At 41.0% G+C, this 8,124-nt stretch overlaps 1 non-coding gene across 1 annotated transcript; it reads right to left on the reverse strand.

Annotated features, from left to right (window-relative positions):
- Positions 1-4,941: 4,941 nt before the first annotated feature.
- Positions 4,942-5,074, reverse strand: Gm25396. Its single transcript, XR_003952687.1, has one exon. It is a non-coding gene; the product is annotated as a small nucleolar RNA SNORA17 (small nucleolar RNA).
- Positions 5,075-8,124: the final 3,050 nt, after the last annotated feature.

Raw genomic sequence — 8,124 nt, forward strand, 5'->3', positions numbered from 1 at the left:
CAGGTTTCTTTGCCATTTGCCCAATGAAAAACATTAAGGTTGCTTTTAGTTTTCATTTACTGTGGAAAAAAAATACAAAGAAATGATGCCAGGAAGTCATGTATAGGACTTTGCATAAATACTTTTTATTTCTCTAAAGTAAATACCAGTGTGTTAAGACTGGTAGAAACTGATAGGGAGCTGAAGTTGCCTTTGATAATCTATAATCAAACCACTTCCTAATGTGACTACTCTTGTATAAACCCATCAGAAATGAACGAATGAGCATTTGTTCTCTTTCTCAACTGCTGGGACTACCAATGCTTTTGAAACGCCTCTCTCTTGTGTATAAGCTGTACAGAGGTACCTTGAGGTATTAAGCTGTAGTTCCTAATGGCTGGTATTGAATACCCCTTTTCAGATGCTTATCAACCAGCTTAGCGGATTTGGGGATTAAATATCTATTCAAGTCCTCTAGCTACTCACTAAAATTAATAGTAATCAAATTACCTATCCAATTTTTGCAACTTCTCATAACTTCTAGCAAAATATAAATACATCAATAATTTCTGTTGCATGTGTGATCTAGTAAGTTTTTCTACCCATATGTAATTTGTCTTTGAAGATACCTTAGGCAAAACAAAATTTTTAGACTTTAGAAACTAATAATATGTTATTGTTTTGTTTTATGATCATCCTGCTAGTATTTATAAAATGTAGCCCCAAACCAGAATAATAGAACCTTTATTAAAATGTAATGATCATATTTTCATGGTCATAGTTCTGGACTGGCTATACTTTGTCATTGATCAATGTATCTGTCTCATTGCTAATACCATGCTGTGCTATGCTTTTCCATTAAGTTTTAAAACTGATAGTGATCATATAATAATGGTGTTCTTTTAATCAGCTGTTCTGTGTCCTTTGCCCTTCCAGGTAATTTAAAGTTAACTAGTTTACAAAACTCTGGGAAGGCTTTGATTTGGGTTAGGAAATTTCGTTTTGGTTTTTTGTTTTGTTTTGTTTTGTCCTAAATCTAAAACTCAAGGTCATTCCTAGAATTTGACATTTCTGTTGGGCTTTTCTATTATTTATGAATTAATAAAGAATATCAACGTGAACCTCTGAAATAGACATGGCAACATAAACATGTGTTGAGGAAATGCAGTGTAATGTAGTTAAATGTGTATGATGCACCTGGTCTTTGAGAAACTTGTTCTCCACCCAATACTCTACTCTCTGAAGACTGGCAGCTCCTCCTCATTGCCTTCCGGTATTTCTAAAGTTTGTTTTTTTACTATCATCTTTTAAAACTGATGCTAAAGAATGAAAAGAAATAGAGGCTAGAAAAGAATTCCCAAATTTTACCAAATTGTGTCCCACACGAAATAAGAATATTCATAATTCAAACTTTTTCTTCCATATATTTAAACTCCATTCTAAATTTTCCCCCTGATGCTGTTAGGACTGTTACAATTTCATTTTTCTGCATTGTATCGTAATGGCTTTCCATAGTTGCTTCTTTCAACTACTTAAGAGCCACTGCATTTGCAAAACCATCAAAGAAGCAATTGGAGCCTCATAAGGCAGTCAGGCTGCTGTGGTTGCTGACTTCATATGCATTATCATATCAGGATCTGCTTTTGTAAAGATTGCCCCACCTTGAAAATTCAAAGAATTTGTCTTTTAAATTACTATTCTCCATGATCAAAATTATGTTTAAATTTCTATGTCAGAATATTTTGAAGTCAGTGATGAGCTCTAAAAAAAAAAAAAATTGCAGGAGAATCAAGGCTTCCTTACAGAGGATGACAATGAAGGTCAATTTAACTTAATGCTTTTGAAACATTTCATTGATTCTCATATCAAAATATAACCTTAGAGGAGATTTCTAATAGTAAATTTCCAGGCAAAAATTGAGCATTTGTTTTCAAGAGAAGGGAACATGTACTCCTTAACACATGTGATGCAGTGTGACAATTTACTATGTGAAGTAAAACATACTTGTCACTAGGTTTTAAGCAGGTTGTACAATAAATGAACTATCGTGTAGAGTGACTCCCTCTATAATAGAAATGTTGAATTATTGACAGTTAGGTCTTTTTAAAACTCACTTATTAAACAATTATAAAAAACATTGAGGGAGGTTAAACCCAAGTTATTTCTACCTCATGCTTGTGACTTTTGGCTGGTTCAGGATCAATATCTTAAGTATCCCTCATCATGTCCTTATATATCAGGACATTTGTCCTGATTGCCCATTGACTTAGGAGTGCCCTTACATAGTGCTTCAAAGGAAGTCACCCACTCAAAATACATTCTCGACTTGAAAACGCCTCTGTTAGAATTCTCTCCAGAGTTCATGAGCACACAAATGTCCCATCTCCGCAGCTCTTCAGCATGTTCACTATTTGTGCAATTCAAATGGCATTTCTGAACCTATGAATACTGCTGCCTACCTATCTGAGCACTAGCTTACATGTGAATGTGATTATTTGTGACTGTGGTTGGACCATGAATCACATTTTCTCTTCTCCAGTCTCAGCAGATTGAGTTGCAGTCCTGCCGTTGGTAACATTTTTGTTAACTTTCTATTGAAATGTTGTGTTTCCTTCCATTTACTTTGTTGCAATACTCATTAGAAGCTTACTCCCTTTTACATTGTTAAAATATTAAAATATGGTGTCTGCTACAACATGCTCTTTTTTAAGCAACATTAAACTTGGTATAAGTATTATGTGCATTTTATCCTTGACTTTATCTAGACATTTAGGACGTGTAACTATCAACTACTCCTGTTGTTATAGTTCATTGTTTTATCATAAAGTGTATATTTTTGTGGCCTATAAGATGTATGGCAGACCATTATGTTAAAAAATTTCATATAGCCATTTTTTAAACTTGGTATTGGTCTTTGTGAATTTCATATCATGCACCCTAATCCACTCATTTCTCCCTCCCCTCATATGTGCCCTCCACTCTCTCAACCTGCCCCCAACAGAGAAAAGAAATCTCATTGTAGAAGTAGTAATGTGTCATAGTACGTCCCACAGTACACCCTTTTGTTCACACATATTTTCTTGCATATGTTCATTGCAATGAGTCTGGTTTGGTACGAGGCCTCTGCATTCTGCTACTCTTCCAATACTGGACCTCACTGGGACTCCTCTCCAATACCCTGTTGTTACCCTGTGTCATGGAGATCCTGTAGTTTTGGATATGTAGAACCAGTCCCTTCATGTATTCCAGCAGTTCATTGATAGGGTAGATGTTGTGATGGGCCAATCCAAAGTCCTAGATCTGAGCCTGAGAGGTATGGTCAGTCTGCTGGCTCTATGGCTTACATACCCTCAGGATATTGCAACCTCCAGATCCAGGGCCAGTTGCCCAGGTAAAAAGCAGGATCCATTCTTCCAAGTGCTGCAACAGATGAAGGACAGGGTGAACTCTCCTACTCTCATGACCCCACAGCCAGCTCTCCCACCTGCAAGGTGGCAATGGGGCCAGGGTGGAGGGGAGCATCTCTCCTTTGCCCACACAGCCACATAGAAGACAAATTATGGGGCCAGCTCACCCATGCTCACACCCTCAGGGCTAGCTTTCCCACCTACCCCAACCTCCCCATCAGGGTCAGCTCCACTGGGCTTCCCAGGTGAGTGCCAGGGACAGCTATCCTGCTCTCATGAATCCTTTGGGGCCAACTTCCCCAACCACCAACAGTGACTAGGGCAAAGGGAATGGAAGAAGATCTCTCCCTCACCATTACCACTACACAGCAGACAAGAGGCAGGGCCTGCTCTCCCAAACTTACGCCCCCAGACCTGAAACCCTACATCCAAAGCCAGCTCTACTCTACTCTACCAGCAAAGCCCACCCTTCCAAGTGCTACAGCAGGTGAGAGACAAGGACACCTCTCCAGCTTTGATGACTTTGAGGCCAGCTCTCCTGCCTGCCATTTATGGTTAGGGTCAAGGGGGATACCTCTCCCTTACCCATGTCACCAAACAGTGGACTAGTGGGGGTGCCCAGCTGTCCCATGCTCACACCCTCAGAGCCAGCTCATCCTCATTCCTACCATCAGGGTCAAATCTGCTGTGCTGCCCAGGCAAGATGCAGAGCCCACTCTCCTAAGTGCTGCAGCTGGTAAGGAGTAGGGCCAGTTCTTCTGTTCACATGACTCCAGGACTAGATCTCCTGCCTGCCAATTGTGGTAAGAGATAAGGGATGAGGAGGATATCTCTCCTTCATCCAGAACACCAAAAGGGAGATGTTACGGTCAGCTCTCACATGCTCAGATCTTCAGGGCCAGCTCACCTGCAACTCCCACAATGTGGCGGGCCACTCTTGCAAGTATACTGCAGTTGGCTAGGGACAGAGCCAGTTCTTCTGCTGTCATGCCCCCAGGGCCAGTTCTTTCACAAAGCCCAGGTGAGGGGTGGGGCCAGTTCTGAACAGCTCCCAGACGTCAACATGTCACTAGGTGACAACCCAAACCAAAGAAATCTGCCTGGATTTTGGTGGTAATCAACCCTTGCTGCTGCAGGGCCACAGACCCAGCCATGGCCCTCCCAGTAGCAGCACAGCCAGAACGCCACGGTGGTCCCAAGCGTCATCAACCAGCTTCTCACAGCAGGCTGTACCTCACTATTTGGAAGTCTCCAGTCCTGCCTCTCTTCATTGTGCCCACATCCTCCTGTTTCTTTTTCTTCCATTTCTCTGCCACTTACTTGCTCCTCTTAGTGGCACCCAGGCTACCTGAGTGTCTGGGATCATCTCAGGAGTGGTCTTGGGAGTTCTTTATGCCTCTTGTGCATTATTGCACCAGACAGGAATCATCTCAGGCATGGTCTGCCCATCCACTACCACCCCCTCTGCCATGTGCAGCACCACACTGGTGCTCAGGCTAGCTCCCTGTCAGAGCCCCCTGGCCTGGTGGTCATCTCAGACTTGCTTTTTTGAAAGAATATTAGGCTACTGATCATTCAGATGTTCATAGGTCAGAACACTGAGTGTAGACATAGCCTCTCCTCTGTGCCACCACTGATGAGCATGTGTCACAGCAGCCACACCCTCACTCAGTGCTTCCAGGGGCAGGTCACATGGTCATTCTTTCCATTATTTCAAAGCCATAATCAGGGAGTCCAAAATATTCCCACTTTAAAGTTGAATTTTAACATCACAATTTTGATATTTCATCAACCCAAAAAGACACGACAATTTTATTTTTATGCACATTAGATAAAATTTCTTAAGCATAAAACTCAAGTATTTTCATGGAAAGTGGGTTATTAGAAAGAATTTGAAGATTTGCTCATGGCAGTGTGTAAAAACGAAGGAAAGTGAAGCACAAGGTGGATACATACATTGCTCATAATGGGTTCTAGCAGGAAATTGGAATAATTTCATTAATTTTCAAGGCTTGGTTCTTATTTTCTTTAATAGTTACATGATAAAAGCAATCACTTTATCTCACAGGTGATACTCTTCCGGTCAGCATCCAGGGTCGTAGAGATTCCTCTTCCACAGTTCCCTACTTTCCCCTGAGCAAATGAGTCATAAAGAGATTGATAAATCTTCTGAGAGCACCCTGCAAAAGCCTGATGAAAGTGAGGCAGCTTGGTTGTGATGGCAACTAATGCATCTTCTGTATCCTTTGTCCTTGAGCCCAAGTGCCATGCTACTCCACTGCTGGACTTGCCTCCAGTTTCTGTCTGGAGACCTGTTCACAAACCAAAGAAACAGGAACAAAGAAGATGAATCAAATGTGACATTTCGGACAACCTGCTGGGTTTCTGGAGCCCCATGAAGACAGAATCTCTAAACGAGGATTACCTATTCTTTATCTCCCACACTGTAGCTTCTCAGTTCCTAATGAATTCAGTCATTTTTGAGCAGAGAGTTATTCAAAGCAGTTAACAGTTTAGTAATAAAAAATGGTCATCTATTTTTATATTTTAAAAAAGTGACCTTCTCCACATCTAAATGTTTTCATTGTTTATTGGCTCCTCAAACGCAATTAAACACATGACTCATAACTGAAAAGAGGCTTTGTATAGGCTGCACCATGTGATGGCAATGATGGAGGAGGATGAGTCTGGCTACACAAAGTGTGTCAGTCAATGAATCTGCAGAGAGAATGACTGGAACTGATTAGTCACCAAATGTGACTTCTAGATCCGATGAGCAATCTCAATTCCCACTTGTATTATCCTGACTTCCTTCCAAATAGCTGTATTTATTTCAATAATGAAGTAGAGTCATGCATTATAGAGTCATTGGGAAGCCTCAGATGTCTCTTAGCTCTCTTCTTTAAAATAAATCTAATAATAAAAATTTCCTACCTACCCAGTAGGCATCTTGGTTCAAGGTCATTCATGGTAGTGACCTTTCCTTAGAAGAAACAATATTGAAATGTTTTAACCAATTCAAAGAAACTTCTGCAGTTTCTGTATCAAGTGAATGAAGTTCATGTCTCTGTATCTAACACTGCCTCTCTCAACCCTCTCTGATGAATAGGGCCACATGTATGATAAGAAAGTGTCCCAAGACTAAGCTATAACCCTATACTCCATTTCTTTCTTAAAGATAAATATGCAAGACAGTAGAAACAGCCTTAAGTTATATTTAAGTATATTTATTGTGTCAAAAATGTTGAGGAAACTCAAATTAATTTTTATCATTTTTCAAGATATTTACATTTACTTTTTTTAAAAAAGTTTGTTTTTTGTTGATATTTTATTGGATATTTTCTTCATTTACATTTCAAATGCTATCCCCAAAGTCCCCTATACCCACCCCACCCCCCACCCTGCTCTCCTACCCACTCACTCCCACTTCTTGGCCCTGGCTTTCCCCTGTACTGGGGCAAATAAAGTTTGCTAGACCAAGAGACCTCTCTTCCCAATGATGGCCAATTAGGCCATCGTCTGCTACATATGCAGCTAGAGACACGAGTTCTGGGGGTACTGATTAGTGCATATTGTTGTTCCACCTATAGGGTTGCAGACCCTTTCAGCTCTTGGGTACTTTCTCTAGCTCCTACATTGGGGGCCCTGTGTTCCATCCTATAGATGACTGCGATCATCCACTTCTGTATTTGCCAGGCACTGGCAAAGTCTCACAGGAGACAGCTATATCAGGGTCCTTTCAGCAAAATCTTGCTGGCATATGCAATAGTGTCTGCGTTTGGTGGCTGATTATGGGATGGACCCCCGGGTGGGGCAGTCGCTGGATGATCCATCCTTTAGTCTTAGCTCTAAACTTTGTCTCTGCAACTCCTTCCATGGATATTTTATTCCCTATTCTAGGGAGGAATGAAGTATCCACGAGTTGGTCTTCCTTCTTGATTTTCTTGTGTTTTGGAAGTTGTATCTTGGGTATTCTAGGTTTCTGGGGTAGTATCCACTTATCAGTGAGTGCATATCAAGTGACTTCTTTTGTGATTGTGTTACCTCACTCAGGATGATATCCTCCAGATACATCCATTTGCCCAAGAATTTCATAAAATCATTGTTTTTAATAGCTGAGTAGTACTCCATTGTATAAATGTACCACATTTTCTGTATCCATTCCTCTGTTGAGGGACATCTGGGTTCTTTCCAGCTTCTGGCTAGGTGTAATATAATTACAACTCTTCTCCCTTCCCTTCCAATCCTTCAAATCTTTTCTGTTCTTCCTTAAATTCCCATCCATATATGTATTCATATATACATTCATGTATACATACATATATATACATATATTTCCAAATGAGAATTGTTCAGGTCAGATAGTTACTTGTATATTTGTTTGCAGAGCTGACATTCTGGAACTGGGCAGTCAGTTGATGTGCTCTTCCCTGGGGAGGGACACTCCTTCCACTCTTAGCTCGCCTCGGTTGCCCACAGTTCTTTGTGTAGGATTCAGGCCTTATGGGCTTCTCCTCATTGACTTTGGCATGTCTACTGGTATCAGCTCATCCTTGGGTAGCTTCTGACATTACTAGAAGACACAGTCTCACAGCAAACGCCCTGATCTTGTGACTTCTACAGTCTTTCTGCTACCTCTTCTACAGTGTTCCCTGAGACTTGGCTGAGGAGGAGCTTTGTAGAGGGATCCATTGGGACTGATCTTGACAACTTGCATTTTGATTGGTTGCAGCTTTTG

Source organism: Mus musculus, chromosome 18 (assembly GCF_000001635.26).
Source record: "Mus musculus strain C57BL/6J chromosome 18, GRCm38.p6 C57BL/6J".
In the NCBI taxonomy this organism is placed as follows: domain Eukaryota; kingdom Metazoa; phylum Chordata; class Mammalia; order Rodentia; family Muridae; genus Mus; species Mus musculus.